Source organism: Macaca nemestrina, chromosome X (assembly GCF_043159975.1).
Source record: "Macaca nemestrina isolate mMacNem1 chromosome X, mMacNem.hap1, whole genome shotgun sequence".
NCBI classification, from domain to species: Eukaryota; Metazoa; Chordata; class Mammalia; order Primates; family Cercopithecidae; genus Macaca; species Macaca nemestrina.
This window is the reverse complement of record NC_092145.1, coordinates 14,749,671-14,770,499: the sequence shown is the minus strand read 5'-3', so window position 1 is coordinate 14,770,499 and position 20,829 is coordinate 14,749,671. Positions and strand designations below refer to the sequence as shown.

Below are 20,829 nucleotides of genomic sequence, written 5' to 3'. Positions count from 1 at the left end.
ATAGAGGTATGACACTATACCTCAAAGAAACTACAAGAAGTAGCCAGAATCTACAAACAGGAGCTGAACAAATACCTGTGTGACTAGATGTTGAAGATGCTTGACTAAGGAGATTAGATCATAAAACTAGACAAGGAAGAGTTATTGACTTGGGAGCACTCTTCCAGAACACTGAATTTAATATCTACCTTAGTCCTTTCCAGCTGCTATGACAAAATATCAGAAACTGAGTGACTGATAAACAACAGAATTTATTGCTCACAAGTTCCGGAGGGTGGGAAGTCCAAGGCCAAGGCAAATCTGGCATCTGGTAAGGGCCTGTTTCCTGATTCATAGATGATACCTTCTAGCTGTCTCCTCACTTGGTGAAAAACTGGAGGGCCTATTTCTGAGCCTCTTTTATAAGGACACTAATCCCATTCACAAGGGCTCCACTCTCACAATCTAACCAGTTCCCAAAGGCCCCACACATTGGTGGTTAGGTTTTCAACATATGAATTTTGGGGAGCTCTGAAATTCAGTCCATGGTGACACCCTAGCAAGAACTTCAGGGAATGGTGTCAACTCACTGCTTGGGCGCCCCCTAGAAACATGGAGAAAGCAATGGCCCATTCTGAATAGTTTTTATAACGTTATGATAGACAGCAGACAAAAGGATTAAAAGGCTTAGGAAGGTGGAAATGCAGGAATGGATAGATGAGACAAGCAAGACCTACCAGAGAATTCTATCTCATGACAAGGCTATCAGGAATATGCTGGTGAGATAGGTAATGGCGTCATTCAAAAGTTCAGTGGTAGTTTTCCTCTGTAGACTATCACTGATTGTAAGAGAGGTTGTCATGGAGCCTGTTGATAGTAATGGGGAAGATGGGGTCATGATTCAATAGTGGCCAAATGGGAGACTTAATAACCAGAAGCCAGGGAGTCATAATTACTGTAATAAACAGCCATGTCCTAGTGGCAACCAAGAGGACTTGACCTCCAATGAGTATGAAGAAGACTAACAGAATATAGTGTCCCTAGGCATCACTAGGAACAATGAATGTACATATATATATATATAAAATCAAATAAAGGAAAGGATAATTGGTAGGAGGCTGAGAACATTACCTCAATAAAAACTCATGCTACCTTGTTATTGAATTAGAGCCAGATTTCAGACATATAATCTACTGGCTGAAGAGCTGGCTAGATATCTGGAAAGAAGAAACCTGTAACACCATGGCAAGCATATACTGTGAGATTTCCTCTGATTCTTCCCTAAAGGGACCTCTGGCCATTTACTCTGGTAACTGTACACTAGGAAAAAAGGAATAATGAGACACTTAAAGGACTCCTGGGCACAAGCTCTGATTTAATATTGATACCCAGAGACCCATATCATCATCATATCCCCTTTATTAGAAAGGGGGGCACATGGGGCCAGGTGATAAACAGGCACCTGGTCAAAATCTGGCTCATAGTGGGTCCAAAAGGCCCATAGACTCACTTGATGATTACTTCTTCAGTCCCCAACAATATGATTAGTACTGACATACTTCGCAATTGGAGTGTCTTCCACGCTGAGTTACTGGCCCATGGGGTAAAAGATTTCATAGTGGTCAAGATCAAATGTAGACTTTTGAATCTTCCTTCTTCCCATCCAATCTAGTAAATGAAAAACAATATTACAACCCAGGGGGAGGATACAGCAGATTAGCGCTAATCTTAAAGATCTAAAGGATACAGAGTGGTTGGAACCTATTATATTTCCATTTAATTGGTCGATCAGGCTCCTGCAAAAACAAGATACATTCTGAACAACGACTGAAGACTACTGCAAGCTCAACCAAGTAGCAGCCACAATTAATGCTGCTGTGTCGGCTGCGGTATCTTTGGTATTTCAGAGGGGAAAAAAGGCCAGATTGATGTTAAATTGCTCTAGCATAGACGTATCATATGGTACACCCATAGCACAAGGCTATAAAGGATTGTTCTCCAACTTTTCTGTGCACAAAAATAGGCAGAGTGCTTCATTAAATGCAGATTTCTTGGTCCAAAAGTTTTGGAGCATGTGGGAGGTGAAGCCTAAGATTGTGCATTTTAACGAGAAGCCCAGGTGATTCTAATATGGGTGTCCTCAGGCCACACATTGGAATATTGACCTAAAAGCAAGCTCTGAGACTTCACTCAGGGGATATCACTTGACCCCATTGCTAATTACCTCATCTGCTGAGTAAGGCTCATAATTCCTCCCCTGCCTACCTCAGAGAATTGTTGCCAATATTCTTAGACAACTACTTGGGCTACTACTTGGTTAAGTTTCTGGAAGCCCATTGTTATTTATTATGATCCATTCAGTTTTTATAGGCACCTGGCTGATGAATTTAAATGGGGATATGCGGCTGGGCACGGTGGCTCACTCCTGTTAATCCCTCACTTTGGGAGGGTGAGGTGGGTGGATCACCTGAGGTCAGGAGTTCGAGACCAGCCTGACCAACGTGGTGAAACCCCACCTCTACTAAAAATACAAAAATTAGCCAGATGTGGTTGTGCATGCCTTTAGTCCCAGCTACTTGGGAGGCTGGCCAGGAGAATTGCTCCAACCCGCTAGGCAGAGGTTGCACTGAGCCAAGATCATGCCATTACACTCCAGCCTGGGCAACAGAGAGAGACCTCACCTAAAAAACTAAATAAATAAATGGGGGTATGCTGGGGACCACCACCCTTGCATTTTTTAAGTCTTTGAGAGTGACACCAATTTGTCATTTCTTGCATGAAATGAAATATTAATTTTTTTTTTTAAGAGATGGAGTCTTGCTCTGTTGCCCAGGCTGGAGTGCAGTGGCACCATCTCGGCTCACTGCAACCTCCGCCTCCTGGGTTCATGCCATTCTCCTGCCTCGGCCTCCCGAGTAGCTGAGAGTACAGGCGCCCGCCACCACGCCCGGCTAATTTTTGGATTTTTAGTAGAGATGGGGCTTTACCGTGTTAGCCAGGATGGTCTCGATCTCCTGACCTCGTGATCCGCCCGCCTCGGCCTCCCAAAGTGCTGGGATTACAGGTGTGAGCCACTGCGCCTGGCCTTGAAATATTGTTTTTAATTTACTATTTTGGAGAACAGGCTCCAGTGGTTGTGGGCAGTTAGCAGTGAATGATGCAGCTGTCAATTATCTGCAGGTGATATTTCCAGTAGTTGTGGGATGGGAATGTAGAGGCCAAAAGGGAAAGCTTCCCCTTCACCCTCTGAAAGTTCACTGAAAAACCAATTCACAAAAGGCAGATTAATTGGAGAAAAGGTATACAGATTTATATAATGTGTACACACCAGAGCCTTTAGAATGAAGACTCAAAGATACAAGAAAAATTATCCATTTTTATGCTTCAATTCAACACAGTATGTGTAACTGAGCATAGTAGCTTAACCTCAAACCATGTTATAAAACATTTTTTTCCTTTCCCCTTTCCTTCTCCTCCCTCCCCTTTCCTTCTCCTCCCTCCCCTCAGTTTCAAGATGTAGCTCTGAGATATACTTTACAGCTTCCAAATGTTTTCTTTACCTTCCATTTTCCACTTTATGCCCCCATGCCTTATGCATACTCATTTACCTGGATGCTTGTTAAGCGCACACCATACTCACTTATCTGGTCGTATATTTCCTTACAAGCTTCACGGGTCAGATCCTAATATGGACCAGACACCTGCAGAATTCTCTCTCCAATAAAAGATTACTTGAAGGCCAGAACCCACTCTCAGCTAGAGATTAGCTGCAAGATTGACTGTGATTAATCTGTAACCTCTTTGGGCCACGATGGCCCCTTCACCAGATGAAACAATAATTCAAGATGAGCCATCGGAGCAAGTCACATTGCCTGGCACCTCCTATCCCTGCCTTGCCTCTTCTGCATTCCAAACCCTTAAAAAAAAAAATACTCCTGCATTCCTTCCACAAATTGAAGAGTGGAATTGTTTTCTGCCCTTCCCCTTGCTGGCACAGATAATAAAGTCTCACCCTTTTTTTTTTTTTTTTTTATCATACTTTGTTATTATTTTGGTTTATTTCTACAAGTGGCAAGCAGCCGTACGCTTTTGCTGGTTACATAGGGACAGCCATGTAGAAATAGGATTGGACTAAAAGATATGAGCTAATGATAATGGACTGAGTGGGGAAACTCTGCAGGACTTCTCTATCTAGACTCTTCTTAGCCTCTCTGAGAATACAATCCTTCTCTCTGGGTGTGCGGCAGGGCCTTCTCTGGAACGGGGTTCTTCGACCTACAGTAAAACAAGGTAGGTCAAATGATTTCTTTATGGCTAGTTTTTACACAGAGAAGTAGAAAGAAAGAGTAATATTTTTGGGCTTTATGTCTGGCTTTAAGGAAAAGGGGTTCTGGTTCCTATGATCCACCTTGGGGAGGAGGGATTCTAGTTTCTACGGCTAGCATTTGGGAGAATGGGACTGAGATACAGGAGGGCAGGTCAGAGAAAAACTTTTGCTTCTGAGGCTATCATTTTGGAGTATTGTTTTCTGAGCCCCAACAGGTTTAAGAACGCTTTAAGGGGAGCTCTGGATGGAGAACCATAGTATCCACCAAAGTAACCAGTAGGGCACATCAACGTGTGTATGCATTTATACATGCATGCACACGCATGCGCCTACAGGTGCTTGTGTTTTAAGAGGAGACTTTTCTTCTATCTGTGCAATCAAGATGTCACAGCCTTCAGAGTGGTTCTGAGATTCGATATAGTTTAGGTCACAGGTTATGGCACAAGGAGTGCTGGTCTTGAGAGATCGAGGAATATGCAGCTCTTACTCTCAAAGGGCCACTTCACAATAACACGGCTACTATAAGTCCTTGTCCACTTTCACAACTCTGGTAGCTGAGTACCATACTCTGTTGTTTGCTTTGATTTCTGGTGTAAATTGCTTGGCAGTTTCACTAGTATTATCTCAGTTGATCTTGGCAACCATTCTCTCAGGTAGGGAGAGAAGGAATTATGAGCTTAATTCAGCAGATGAGGAAATGAGGACTCCGAAAGGTCAAATGATTTGTGCCAGGTAGAGTTTCAGAGCTTGCTTTTAAGTCAATGTTTCAATGTGTGTGGCCTGAGGGGGCACCTGAGTGAGAATCACCTGAGCTTCTTATTAAAATGTGCATTCTTTTCTTTTTGAGACGGAGTTTCATTCCTGCTGCCCAAGCTGGTGTGCAATGGCAAAATCTTGGCTCACTGCAACCTTCACCTCCCAGGTTCAAGTGATTCTCCTGCCTCAGCCTCTCAAGTAGCTGAGATTACAGGCATGTGCCACCACGCCTGGCTAATTTTGTATTTTTAGTAGAGATGAGGTTTCTCCATGTTGGTCAGGCTGGTCTTGAACTCCCGACCTCAGGTGATCCACCTGCCTCGGCTTCCCAAAGTGCTGGGATTAAAGGAGTGAGCCACTGCGCCCAGCCAAAATGTGCATTCTTAGGCCTTGCCTTCCATATGCCAACTCCAAAACTTTTGGACCAGGAAATCTGCATTGATATAAAGCATCCTACCAATTCTTGTGCACAGCAAAATCAGAGAACAATCCCTCTATGTTTGTTCTATGATTTGAATGTTCTTCCCCTCCAAAACTCAGGTTGAAACTTAATCTCCAATGGGTCAGTACTGAGAGGTGCATTCTTTAAGAAGTGATTGGGTAATGAGGTCTCTGGCTCAATGAATGGATTAATCCATTCATGGATTAATGGATTCATGTGTTAATAAATTAATGGGTTATCACAAAAGTGGACTAGTGGCTTTACAAGAAAAGGAAGAGGCCAGGCGCAGTGGCTCATGCCTGTTATCCCAGCACTTTGGGAGGCAGAGGCGGGCAGATCACGAGGTCAGGAGTTTGAGACCAGCCTGACCAACATGGTGAAACCCCATCTCTACTAAAAATACAACTCTCCTGCCTCAGCCTCCTGAGTAGCTGGGCTAATTTGCTGGGCGTGGTGGCACCTGCCTGTAATCCCAGCTACTCAGGAGGCTGAGGCAGGAGAATTGCTTGAACCAGGGAAGCGGAGGTTGCAGTGAGCTGAGATTGTGCCACTGCACCCCAGCCTGGGCGACAAAGCGAGACTCCATCAAGAAAAAAAAAAAAGAAAGAGAAAGAAAGAAAAAAAGAGAGAGAGAGAGGGAGAGAGAGAGAGGAAGGAAGGAAGGAAGAAAGGAAGGAAGGAAGGAAGGAAGGAAGGAAGGAAGGAAGGAAGGAAGGAAGGAAGGAAGAAAAGGAGGAGAGAACTGAGCTGGTATATTTAGCCTTCTCACCATAGAATGCCATGCAACACCTCAGTTCTCTGCAGAGCGTTCCCACCAGCATGAAGGCCTTACCCAGGTGCATCCACTTGACCTTGGTCTTCTGTGCCCCCATAATTGTAAGAAATAAATTTCTTTTCTTTATAAATTACCCAGTTTCAAGTACTCTGTTATAAGCAACAGCAAGCGGGCCAAGACACCTCACTACTCAAAATTTTTAGATATCATCTGAGAGCATGTTGGGAATGCAGAATCTCAGGCCTCCCTTTGAATTACTAAATCAGATCTGCATTTTTACAAGATTTCAAGGCTGCTTTTATGCAAACCAAAATTTTAGAGCCATTGTTCTATGGTGGTGCTTCTCCAGCTTTAGAGTGTGTCAGAATCAGCTGAAGTGCTTGTTAAAAGTTTGCTGGGCCCTCTCCTCAGTTTCTGAATCTGAGCATCTGGAGTGGGGCTGGAGAATTCACATTTCTAACAAGTTACCAGGTGATGCTGATGCCATTAGGACAGAGACCACATTTTAAGAACTGCTGCTCCAGGACAGAGATTTTCAAATATGAGTACTCATTAGAGTCACCTAGGGAGTTCTTAAAAGTAGCTAGATGCTGGCCGGGCACAGTGGCTCACACCTGTAATTCCAGCACTTTGGGAGGCCAAGGCAGGTGGATCACCTGAGGTCAGGAGTTCGAGACCAGCCTGGCCAACATGGTGAAACTCCGTTTCTATTAAAAATACAAAAAATTAGCTGGGTGTGTTGGTGTGTGCCTGTAATCCTAGTTACTCAGGAGGCTGAGGCAAGAGAATCGCTTGAACCCGGGAGGCAGAGGTTGCAGTGAGCTGAGATCGCACCTTTGCACTCCAGCTTGGGCAACGAGAGCGAAACTCTGTCTCAAAACAAAAACAAAAACAAAACAAAACAAAACAACAAAAACATAGCTTGATGCCTAGGCTGCACTCAGTGAATTAGGTATCTGGAGATGGGGCACAGGCATCTAGACTTTTAAAATCTTCCAGGTGATTTTTATGTGCAGCAGGGTTAAAAACTTAAGTTCTGTGGAAGCAGGACTTCATTGTAAGACCATGTGCGTTCCACTATGCCCTGCTGCCTATCTGCAAAGCAGAAGCTGTTCAATCACCTCAAAGTGAAAAATATTCATTCAATGTATTGGTGTGTGAACACGGAATTCTTGTATGAAGGCCTCCCATCACCCCACGTTGTTAGAAGTATGAAGTAGAAGGCTAGCTTTCTATTAGGTCTCTGTTTTCTCTTTCTGGTTCGTTGTTTGAACATCTAACTTCCCACCTACCACTTGGATAAACTGTCAGTGCAATACATCTTGTTCCTTACATTTTATTCTTGTATTTTCGATTATTTTGTCTGATGACTTTGGCTTTAGTCCCGGACAGCCTGTTTGAGTGTTTAAATGAAAGCGTGTAGGTGTGCATTTAATATAATGCAGGACTGCCCTCTCACCCCCTCCTCAGCCTCACCATTCGCTGTTAAATAAAATTCATATTTCAAGGTCCTCAATTCCAAATTATTTGAAGAATTTCAATTGGTGATTACATTCAGAATTTGATTGACTCTAACAGTGCACATATTCTCCTATGTTGATCCATAAAAATGTGTGTCGGCCGTGCACGGTAGCGCATGCCTGTAATCCCAGCACTTTGGGAGGCTGAGGCGGGCGGATCATGACGTCAGGAGATTGAGACCATCCTGGCTAACATGGTGAAACCGCATCTCTACTAAAAATACAAAAAGTTAGTGGGGCATGGTGGCATGCACCTGTAGTCCCAGATACTCGGGAGGAAGGAGAATCACTTGAACCCAAGAGGCGGAGGTTGCAGAGATTGCGCCACTGCACTCCAGCCTGGGCGACAGAGTGAGACTCCATCTCAAAAAAAAAAAAAAAAAAAAAAAAGTGTGTCTACAGTTTTTCCGTAATACTTTTATATGCTATCCTAAGAGTTCCCAAATAATTTTGTAGGATGGGAAGAGTTTCCTCAGAAGCACTGGGATCACAGGACCATATGCATGTGTGTTGGGGTGTGGAGATAGGGAAAGGGGGCAGGAAGAAGTGTAGATTAGGAGTGCAGGAGGCCATGAGGTGACAGGTGGAAAAACAATGACCCCATTGCCAGAGAAGCGTCAGGGAAGAGATGCTGCTGCAGTTGCTCTACAACTGCGAGATATTATTGAAAGCCCAAGTGAAAAAAGAAAAGAAAGAAAGAAACAAACAAAAACATACAAGAAAAAAAAAATACAAGAAAGTCCAAGTGGGGGAGATTTAATAGCAGCCACCGGCTTAGAGAGCTACCAGTAAGACTTTGACACCTGCTGGCGTTCTACTACCTGAAAACCCTGACTCCCAGTCAATAGGCAGTGACATTGTTTGCTACATGCACCAGAAGTCATATAACTGCAAAGTCTGACCTGTAGCTAGTAATCTTTCTGTATGTGGGTGAAGCTGGATAATTAACTTCCTTTTTTGAGACTTGGGAAGAGCTTGAGTAGGCTATCATGAGACTCTCCTGAGCATAGTGGCTACTGCGGAAGAGCTCTTAGTTTTGATTTTCATTAAGATAAGAACGCTGTGTCAAAGCCAGGCAACTCTCTCTTCCTCACTGTTTCAAGAGATCTGGAGAATTACAACATTACTGTCACTACATAATGAATGCCACTATCTTTCCCACCTGCATTTTAAGGGGTGACGAAAAGAATCCAGGGATATTATTTAATGCTGAAATGTCCTGTATTCTGGCTAGTATGACAACAACAACAACAACAAAAAGACAAAGACTAGATGTATTTTTCTGTGATCTCCAGTCTTTGCATCTATGATTCTATTACTGGTGGCCACTGTGGTCCTTTCAGACTGAACAGGATTGGATTATCATGCAAGATTGTTCTCAGAAAGAAAACCTTTTTGAAACATACTATTCAATTTTGGGAGCATAATTGCAACAAATATGATTATCCAGTCATCAGTTTCTGGTTTCATTATGGACCACATGAAAGCCAGATGTGTACACGCACGCAAAGATCTCTGGAGACTAATTTATTGTGGCAGTTCAACTGTTCACGGCTTGTACTTTGCAGAGCACTTGAAGGGATTTTCTTCAGAGGAAATTGACTCAATGCATTTGAACATGTTTTTGCTTGTGATTGGTTATGTAGTAGGGACTTCAAGCTCAATTTGGATAAGAATCTTACTCTTTGAATTACTTCTTTAATCTGCCATTCAACTACATCTTGCTTGCAATCCTGAGCATCCTCCCACTTACCTCTTCAATCATTTTTATCACTAAATACTTTAGAAAAACATTGGATTTTTGTTGAGCCGTGTTTATAATTTTTCATTTTCTGGTTTCCTCAGCTATAAAATGAGATTGATGAAAATGCATATATATGAATGTGGCTGATGTATGTTCTATAAATATAATAAATAGCTAAAGCAATGTCAGTTTCAAAAAGCAATCCTTAGAAAATATTCAAATAGACTCACTACATTTTTTCCCCCTACAATGTCAAATTGTGATTTCCTAGAGGATAGAGTCTATGCCTTCTGTATCATTGGTACACATAGGGGCACTGAATAAAATAGTTTGCACAAAAGTCACTCTGGAAATACAATGAACGCATCTGTGCAACCTAATCTAAATCAATTGATTGGTCAAACAGTTGTCAGGGTTTTGGGGTATATATCAGCAACTTTAGAAAATTAGAGGTACATGAGAGCTATACGTCTCCCCTTGCTACCAGGTGGTATGTTATAATGAGAGCAAGTCTCTTGCCACATTCTGGTACATAGGCAAACGCTCGTTAGTGAGCAGGCACAAACACTGTTGCACAACCTATTTCTGTAAATGGTTCCTACTCTCTGTCCCTCTGGGAATCCTAGGCGCTTAGGAAAGGCACTTTGCATGAAAGGTTCTTTGCGAGACAAAGACACAATATTATGAAGGCAGAGTCAGTAAGCATGTTAGTAGGCTCAGCTGACAGAATTTCTCATACAGCAGCAGCCTATAGATCACAAGGAACAGAGTTCTAGAATTAGGGTGCTACTTCTAATGTGTAAAGTTGCTGGTCTTTCCAGATTATCCATTTTTCTTCAGAAAAGTCTTGAGGTAAACTCTTTCTAGACAACCATAAATCCTCATGCTAACTAACCAACTTTGTGGTGCAGATTTAGAAAGCATAAAAATTCTTCTCATCCTTTGTCTCAAATAGAGTCATGAATCACTTAATGATGGGAATACATTCTGAGAATTGTGTCATTGACTAATTTTGTTGTTTTGCGAGCATTATAGCATGAACTTACAAAAACCTAGGTGGTACAGCCTGTTACACATCATCTCCAGCTCCGTTATATCATTTGACCACCATTGTATATGTGGTTCATTGTTGACTGAAATGTCCTTATGTGGTGCATGACTGTATCCTCTGAAGTGACACTGTTCTTAGGATGGTTGATTCTGAGGGTTTCTGTCTTTATAATTTGGCGAGAGGAGTCTGAGAACAAGTCTAAAGATGCCAGACTTCCTTTCCTGTCCTGGTGTGGGTTTGTTTGGGATCCACTCTTCTTGACTCTTTTTGAAGCCAGAGTCTTATTGGCTCCTTGTGAGTTGCAGTTATGTTCGTTGGACACATTGCAAAACCAAAGCAAATTGCCACGGTGATGCAGATTAAAAGACCAAAATGCCAGACAGAGTGGAATAATATGATCTACAAGATGCATTTCTGTATTCTAACCAAGTTGTCTGTGGTCCCAGAAATGTCGATGAGAGGTCTGCGAACTCTGGTTCTAGAGTCAAATCGGCACTTCAGCTTTTCTTTACTTTGTAAAGAAAGTTTATTAGAACACGGCCGTGTCTTCTGTTCATATATATATTGTCTAGTTCTGCTTTCACATTATAACAGCAGAGTGGAACAGTTGAGACAGAGATGGTACGTGTCCTCCAATGCGAAATATATTTATTATTTGACTTTACAGAAAAAAGTTTGCTGACTCCTGCTACAGATTGTAGTGAGGCAGTAAAAATATGCACTTGTGTCTCAATTTTGTCATCTTTAAATAAAGGTAGTAATATTACTTATCTCATAGGGTGTTGTAATGATAAGTGTTCATTAAATGTTAGCTGTTAAAGGAAAGCACATAAACAAACTGTGCTCAATATTCTCAGTGGATAGTTCTCTGGGAGACTCCTTCTTATGTGTGTCTGCTGATTTTTCTTCATCTTCCTCTGCAGTACTACAGGGAAAGACCATTGGTGTCACTCAGGAAGACTTCCCACCATCTCCATCAGGCACTGGAAGTCCCCTGCCTACCAACAGACCTGTGAGTGCCATTTGATATGATCTGAATGTTTGTGTCCCTCCAAAATTCATATGTTGAAGCCTGCCCTCCAAGGTAATGTCATTAAGAGGTGTGGCCTTGGCTGGGCACCATGGCTCATGCCTGTAATCCCAGCACTTTGGGATACCGAGGTGGGTGGATCACAAGGTCAGGAGTTCGAGACCAGCCTGGCCACTATAGTGAAACCCTGTCTCTACTAGAAATACAAAATTTAGCCAGGCATGGTGGCAGGTGCCTATAGTCCCAGCTACTCGGGAGGCTGAGGCAGGAGAATCACTTGAACCTGGGAGGCAGAGGTTGTGGTGAGTCAAGATTGTGCCACTGCACTCCAGACTGGGCAACAGAGCAAGACTCCGTCTCAAAAAAAAAAAAAAAAAAAAAGAAAAAGAAAAGAAAAAGAGGTGTGGCTTTTGGGATCTGATTAGGTCATGATGGCTCTGCCCTCATGAATGTGACTAGTGCCCTTGTAAAAGGACTTACGGGGGTATATACCCAAAGGATTATAAATCATGCTGCTATAAAGACACATGCACCCGTATGCTTATTGCGGCACTATTCACAATAGCAAAGACTTGGAATCAACCCAAATGTCTATCAGTGACAGACTGGATTAAGAAAATGTGGCACATATACACCCATGGAATACTATGCAGCCATAAAAAAGGATGAGTTTGTATCCTTTGTAGGGACATGGATGCAGCTGGAAACCATCATTCTCAGCAAACTATCGCAAGAACAGAAAACCAAACACCACATGTTCTCACTCATAGGTGGGAATTGAACAACGAGATCACTTGGACACAGGAAGGGGAACGTCACACACCGGGTCCTATTGTGGGGAGTGGGGAGGGAGGAGGGATAGCATTAGGAGATATACCTAATGTAAATGACGAGTTAATGGGTGCAGCACACCAGCATGGCACATGTATACATATGTAACAAACCTGCACGCTGTGCACATGTACCCTAGAAATTAAAGTATAACTTAAAAAAAAAAAAGAAAAGAAAAAGGGCTTACGGTAGTCTGTTAGCCCCTTCTGCCATGTGATGATTCAGCAAGGTGTCATTTACGAAGTAAAGCAGGAGCCTTGACCAGACACCAAATCTGCTGGCACCTTGATCTTGGGCTTTCCAGCTTCCAGAACTGTGAGGAATAGATTTTTATTGTTCTATATTACCCAATCTAAGCTATTTTTTGTTATGGCAGCCCAAATGGACTAAGACATCATTCACAGGCTTTCTGTCTTTCCCAAGGCTGCACTGCAAAAGCATCTACTTTTATTGTGCCATCTTTCTCTATTACTTTTTCTCTTCTACCTGCTGATTCTGTTCCAACAGTGATTTACAACCTAGTTCATGGTTTGATGAAATGGGTCAGTAGTGCTGATATGGTTTAGATCTGTGTCCCCACTCAAATCTCAAATTGTAAACCCCATTGTTGGATGTGGGGCCTGGTGGGATCTGATTGGATCACGGAGGTGGATCCTTCTTGAATGGCTTAGCACCATCCCCTTGGTGCTGTTTTTGTGCAGAGATCTGGTTGTTTAAAAGTGTGTGGCACCCCCTCCACTCACTTTCTCTCTTGCTCCTGCTCTCTCACCATGGGATGTGGCTGCTCCCTCTTTGCCTTCTGCCATGACTGGGAGCTTCCTGAGGACTCCTTAGAAGAACCCCCTATGCTTCCTGTACAGAACCGTGAGCCAATTAAACCGTTTTTTAAAAAAAATAAATTATCCAGTTTCAGATATTTCTTTATAGCAACGTGAGAACAGCCTAATACAAACGCAACACAATTTTGACCTGTGGCAGATTAGAAATGTGTTAGAAGTTGTGGTTTCTTTATACAGGTATTTTAGATCTAGACACTGTGTTGGGAGGGCAGGCGGGGGGAGTTCAATGCACCTAGTCAGGAGTTTGAACCTCCTTTTGATAGGGAATTCCAGCTTGTGGATGGTGCAGACCTATTTCTGGAGCTGGGGCAAGAGTGTAGTAATCAGAAAAGAAACGCTCTCTACATATGTTGGCTTCCACAGGTAAAAGGCCAATGGATGAACAGGGAGATGCTGCCAGTCTGTTTTACCGGGCACATGAATAAGCTTGCACAAGATTTGCTTGACTCTTCTCATGTTATCAGACCTCGTTACAGTCCAGACCAGTGGCCACAGCTCAACAGCAAGCTTGCAATTTTAGCAGACTTCATTTTCCAGTTTCAGCCAGTGCTTGAAAAATATTCATAACTCAGAGAGATGTGCAATTTCATGAAGGATTACAGGTTCTGTATACCAGCTCTTAAAAAAAAAAGTGGTTAGTCAGTGAAAGTCAGACACTGAGATGGAGAGCAACTGAAGAGGTAGGAACTAAGCTGTTGATACTTTTGTAGGAAAAGCAAGTTTTTGAAGACCAGCCATATTGCAATGCATTGATAAGTTTTATTTAAACAGCATATGCTCTGCCGACCCATGAGTTGTCAGGGTTCCCATTCTCCTGTATTAGAGCAGTAAAAGGGATGCAGACTCAGAGAATCTTAAAAAAAAAAATCAACCTATTTATTTCTTCACACTGCCCCCTCCCCCACAGACTTCGCACAACAGAATTGTATTGCTAAAGATAATTACTGTGTTCTTTCCAACCCTGCAGTCTATTCCCGGTGAAAAATCACTGGCCTCTGACTGGGTCTGAGTCTTTTATTTTTCCTTTTGGAGGTACTTATCCCCAGTGAGGCCAGGGGAATTATGCTAAGAATAGTAATATCCAGAAAATAAAGGGCCATTAAAGCCTTTTTTAGGTGTGACCAATAGGTAGCATCTGGTCAAGAACAGACCCTCTGCAAAATTCCAGCCTAGGCTACATTTGTAATCTTCGTACAAGAAATTGGCAGAAAAATAGAGATCCTAATTTTAGCTGTTTAATCATTTCAGGAGATCAATTTATATAAAACTAGCCCACAAAAAGAAAAGTCCAGGAATTATAAAAAGGATGCTTATTTATTTTATTTTATATTTCACAGACCTTAGTTCTCCAGAAAAGGTAATTAACCAGAAAGTATAATTCTGATTATACTTTCACGGGCGGCGTGGAGGCGGATGTTGCTTTCCTGGCTGCACAGTCTGGTACTCTTAAGATGCACACTTAAGCCTCTTTTGGCAGCTTCTCTTCCTCACTGCAGTTTGCCACTATTTTATGACTGCTCTTCTTTTCCATATGCTGCTTACCTTGCCACTAAATTCTGTGTGGGCGAGAAAATCCATGCTTAAAATAAGTAATAGGGATTAATTTTTTAGCTGAAAGATCATTCTCAGATAAATCTTTGGTTCTTTATCACAGCTCTGTTGCTAACTATAGTGACTCGTTTCCTAACTCCATTTTTTTTTTTTGCATTGCAAAGCAATTTAATGGCACTGAAGCAGTTTGAAAAAGAAAAAAATAACGTTCTACTCTTAATTCCATGATCCAAAACAACTTCTTTTATTCATATTCTCCTCCAGATAATGCCCACAAGCACATATCTTTTTTACAGTTGTAAACATTGTGTGCATACAACTGTGTATTCTGTTTTTTATGCTATAGATTATGTTTTACACATTTTGGCCAATTGCTAGTCATGACAAATATATTTGACAACTGTGAAAATTCTGTGGAGTGGATGGGATACAGTATCCTTAACGGTTTCTTTATGATTAGTATAAAATGTTTTCCTCCTCTTTTCTCTTCTTCCCTTCACCTTCTTCCTCTTCCTCCTTCTCCTCCCACCCCAAACCTCTTCCCTTCTCCTCCCTCATCCTCCTCCTTCTATCCACCTGTTCTTCCTTTCGCCCTCCTCCTCTTTCTTATTTTCCATCTTCTTTCCCTCTTCTTCTGTATCCTTCTCCTTTTCCTCTTCCTTATCCTCCTCCTGATTGTTTCTGCTCCTCCCTGTTATTACAGATATAATAAAGAACTTTACATGTATATTATATATGGATATATATACTTATCCATAATTCATATATATGTTTATATATGTGTGTGTGTGTGTATATATATATATGTCCTATATATAAGGACATATATATACACACACACATACATGTCCTATATATAAGGACATATATATATATATATATATATCCATCAGCCGAGAACATAGGTTTTTTTTCCATAGAGATGAACATATATGAGATATTACTAGGAGAGAAAAAGAAACTTGAATTTTGTAACAGTCACCTAGATACAAAACAACAGGAATGCATACAAATTAACTTGAGAAATGCTAAAGTAAATAATAAAATATAAGTATTGAATTATTTGAAATTTTAAGTTTCCTAAAAACGGTTCCTATAATAAACAGAATATCGTGGCTGGACGTGATTGCTCATGCCTGTAATCCCAGCACTTTGGGAGGCCAAGGCGGGCAGATCACCTGAGGTAAGGAGTTCGAGACCAGCCTGATCAACATGGTGAAACCCCGTCTCTACTAAAAATACAAAAATTAACTGGGCGTGGTGGTGCCTGCCTGTAATCCCAGCTACTCAGGAGGCTGAGGCAGGAGAATCGCTTGAATCTGGGAGGTGGAGGTTGCAGTGAGCCGAGATCGTGCCTCTGCACTCCAGCCTGGGTGACAGAGCAAGACTCCGTCTCAAAATAAATAAATAAATAAGTAAATATAAAAATAAATAAACAGAATATTGCAACTGATACAAAATTTGCTGTATTTGAAACAGACTTCACCCTGTAATATTTATAAACAAAATTCTGAAGCGTTGACAGTACCCAAAGTACTTTAAAAAGTGCATTTTACAAGTGTATCAACATTTAAAAATATCATTAATAAAATATACACAGAACATGCTGTAAAATGAGTCCGAAATTAACTGCAAAATACATGCAGCATATTTTATTATTTCAAGTGTTCTAAACGTAGGCAGAATTAGGTTTTAGGATTTAAATCTTCATTTCCTAAGAAGTTCTTAGGTTTTCTGCTTCACTATTTCAACTTTTCAACTTTAAGTGTTCTTTGTAGTTGCTTCTGATACTTTTCACCTTTTGGGGGCCCTGACAAAGTATGTGGCACAGAATGAGCAGTGGCTCCATGTGGTGTTATAGAGAAAAAATTTAAAAGAGAAAAAGAACCCAACTCTTTCTACTGAAGTTCCAAAGAAAGTTCCATATGTTCCTGATGAAGATTTAAGTTTTTCCTATAATAATTATCTTGTTCCTTCTCCCATTTCAAAATAGACTCACAGGTTTCATAGCAAGCAGCTTCTTCCTAATGCCATCCCAAACTCCTTGTCTGTAATGAAACTCTGCAGGGCTTCTTTTACAATGATTAGGGCATACATGCGTTTCCACATCACTACTTGAAAACTGAGTTACTAAGAACACACTTTCTATTCACATCCAGCATTCGCAAAGACCCTGTAACCATCAACATCCCTTATGAGGGTTCGAAGCTCTGGAGGAGTAGAGTGGCTTTAGTGGGTCTACTTTTCTTTTACATTCGGTTTCTTCCGTCCCCAGTACACTTAACTCCATTCATTATATTTTAAAGCAGCAAGTCCCTTAAAAATACACTTAGCCTGACAAATATTGGGAAAAACCTATTGTTAGTATCCCAACGTTAAATTATTATCATCATTCTTCTTTTATTTATTTATTTATTGAGACAGAGTTTCACTCTTGTCGCCCAGGCTGGAGTGCAATGGCACAATCTCGGCTCACTGCAACCTCCTCCGCCTCCTGGATTCAAGCTTTTCTTCTGCCTCAGCCTTCCGAGTAGCTGGGATTACAAGCGCCACCACGCCCAGCTAATTTTTGTATATTTAGTAGAGATGGGGTTTCACCATGTTGGCCAGGCTGGTCTTGAACTTCTGACCTCAGGTGATCCACCTGCCTTGGCCTCCCAAAGTATTGGGATTACAGGCGTGAGTAGCTGCGCCCGGCCGCATCGTTCTTCTTATTCTTCACAGCATCCCCTTTATAGTGAAACAATGAACACATTTGTGAACCATTCATTCAACTGACTTTTTCCTTGACTGTCCACTGGTTTAGGTTTTGCAATATTTTACCTGAAGAAGAGTTTTGAATAACAGCATTGGCATACAACATCCTCAGGTGTTTGAATGTCTTTCTTTTTAAAAGTTGCATCCCTCACACCTGCATCTTGGGGTTTACAGTTTGCTATCAGGTTAGCCGAATATATTTTCTTATCTTACTAGTTCTTCAGGTTTAGTTCACAGCCTTATTAGGAAGCAAATTATCCTTGAATTTGGTATTCTCTGGAAAATCTGCTTGAAAAATACCTGAAGGTATTGGTTCCGAATGACCTCTAAGAGGACTGGAGTGTTTTTCTTCAAAGTCATTTTGAATGTACTATATTTTTAATGAAAATAATAACAGGACCATCATTAATTATCTGCTAATTATCCATGATCTCAAAAATTGCTATCACCTCTTAAAATCATCTACCATTTTCTTAATATGGGCTTTATTTAACCTGCATCCTATTTTGTGGAAACTTGCAAGTTCTGTTGTCCTGAAGTCCAATAGCGATTGCAATGATATGAACAAGTGTTTCTGACGTTCATGCCAAATGGCATCACAGTCTTGGAACACTGTTTAGCCGGCAATGTCTGCAGTGACTTTTGAAGTGCATGGCAATCACCTTCTTCTTACTTAGTTATTTTTATTCTTGGCAGCTGCCCTGCTGCTCACTGCAGAGGCCTGCCATTTGTTCAGTGTACGGCAGCCTTGAAGTAGTAGCCCAGATTGAGACACTCAATGTGACCTTGGTCTTAAGGATAATGTTGGGCAGGCCTCAGTGAGCAAAGGAGCACTGAAGAAAGATATGGAGAAGCAGCACTGAGTTCCTGGGAGCTTAACTGAAACCCCAAAGTGGCCCAGGTGGAAGCCAAAGTAGAGAGATTACTGCAGCAGAGGTGGAAGCTGATGTTCCTTCCCTCTTCCTTTGCCCCCTATTGCCAAGCCAAATACTGCACGATAGTCCCCTTTACCACTTGCTCCAACTGGGCATGACAGAATGACCTTTCTCTTCAGGATGATTCTTTTGCCCATTTGTCCTCTAGGCTTCCTACCACTTAGAAGATCATTTAATACTTACACGCATCAAGCTAGCTCTCTCTAATGCTTTATTTCTCAGATGATCAGAGAGGCCTTCCCTGACCAATAAAAACTAAAATAAGCCTCAATGTTTTCCTGATAATTCAAGTGTTTTCCTACTCAGTGTAGCACAGGAGCTTAGTCTCTGCAGTCAGATTGCTTGGTTTGATTCACAGTTGCTCTACTTATAAGCTATTTAATCTTGGGTGAGTTGCTTAATATAGATGCACCTCAAGTTTCTCCTCTGTAAACTGATGTCTACCCTTTGCAACAGTTCCCAACACAAACCTACTCAATAAACTTAGGTTGGTATACTGAGACTCTCACTGCAGTTTGTAATTATACATTTAAGGGTTATTTGTTCATTTTTTCATTCTGTCACTACAGAGCAGGGATTGTGTGTCTGTTATTTGTCGCTGCATACCCACCACGCAGCACAGCACCTGTCACATAGACACTTAATAAACATTTTATTAATGAATCACTCTTGTAGCCTTTCGAAGTTGAACAACTGCATTTTATTGCAGTTTTATAACAATTTCACTTAACTATTTTACTTTTATGTACCTTACTTGATTATTTTTAGTTACATCCTTTTTTTTTTTTTTTTTTTTTTTTGAGACAGAGTCTTGCTTTGTTGCCCAGGCTGGAGTGCAGAGGCGCGGTCTCTGCCACTGCAACGTCTGCCTCCCGGGTTCAAGTAATTCTCTGCCTCACCCTCCTGAGTACCTGGTATTACAGGCACCCACCACCACACCCGGCTAACTTTTTTGTATTTTTAGTAGAGAAGGGGTTTCACCATCTTGGCCAGGCTGGTCTTGAACTCCTGACCTGGTGATCCACCCACCTCAGCCTCCCAAAGTGCTGGGATTATAGGCATGAACCACAGTTCCTGGCCAATCCTTTTATTTTCAAATGTTCTGCAAATGTTGTATCTCAGTCATTGTATAAATTCTTTTTGTTTGTGCCTATATATTGTGTATATATAATATACACAAATGTATATAAAGTCTATCATATACAAATGCCATTTTAAAAAATAACAGTAACATGGCAACAAATATGCCTAAATCCAATTTAAGAAATATTACCAGTGCATTTGAAGCTTCTTGCATGTTTGTTCCCAATCTCAGATGCCCCCACTCTCCACCCTGAGATACTGTTTTGAATTACTAATTATACTCATATCACCTGACAGGTGTTTATCACAAATGTCTGTATCTTTTCACTGTGGAGTTTTATTTCATTGAATGACTATTCCACTACCTATTTATCTTTTGTACTCTTTATGGACATCTAGGTTGCCATGCATTTTTTTCATTACAAACAGTGCTGCTATGAACATTCTTGTACATGCTTCCTAATACACATATGCCAAAGCTTCTCTGGCATATACCTAAAACTGGAATTGTGTGCTTTTTGTGTATGCTACCTTTAACTTAAGTAGGTTGTTTTTCTTTTTGTGATGTCTACCTTCATTGATAAATAATGCTTGTATCAATTATTTTACCACCAGTCTACAAAAATAGTGATATTTTAATTTTATCGTTGTGAATTTCTAGTCTCAGAGTTGCAATATTTCTTTCCAAGGATCCTTGCTTTCTTTTAGTGAGAAATAGTATTTCAAGACCATTCTCTGGGTACTCAGAATGTTGCCCTTATGTTGTTGCTCTTACATTGATTGTTGTTTTTAGGACATTTCAGTGGACAGAGCTAGGAAATATTATTTAAGGTAATTCACATTATGAGTTCACACTGATCTTCCAGTTAAAATTCAGGATTATTCAAGTTTCAGTTAACCATTTTGATCTGTATTTCCTTTTGCTCATTGTATTAGTCTGTTCTCACACTGCTAATAAAACATACCCAAGACTGGGTAATTTATAAACAAAAGACGTTTAACAGCCTCACAGTTCCACATGGCTGGGGAGACCTCACAATCATGGTAGAAAGCAAGGAGGAGCAAGTCACATCTAATGTAAATGGTGACAGGCAAAGAGAGAGCTTGTGCAGGGAAACGCCCCTTTATAAAACCACCAGATCTCGTGAGACTTATTTACTATCACAAGAACAGTATGGGAAAGCTCCGCCCCCATGATTCAATTACTTC

General features: G+C 41.2%; 1 long non-coding RNA gene across 1 annotated transcript in view; it reads right to left on the bottom strand.

Moving 5' to 3' along the window:
* Positions 1-267: 267 nt before the first annotated feature.
* LOC139360758 (uncharacterized) overlaps positions 268-20,829 on the bottom strand; it is a 295,776-nt gene continuing 275,214 nt past the window's right edge. Inside the window, exons 4-5 of the long non-coding RNA XR_011618221.1 lie at positions 1,490-1,647; positions 268-846 (exon numbers count right to left, since the gene is read on the bottom strand). This is a non-coding gene — a long non-coding RNA (uncharacterized lncRNA). The remainder of the gene's footprint in view (positions 847-1,489; positions 1,648-20,829) is intronic.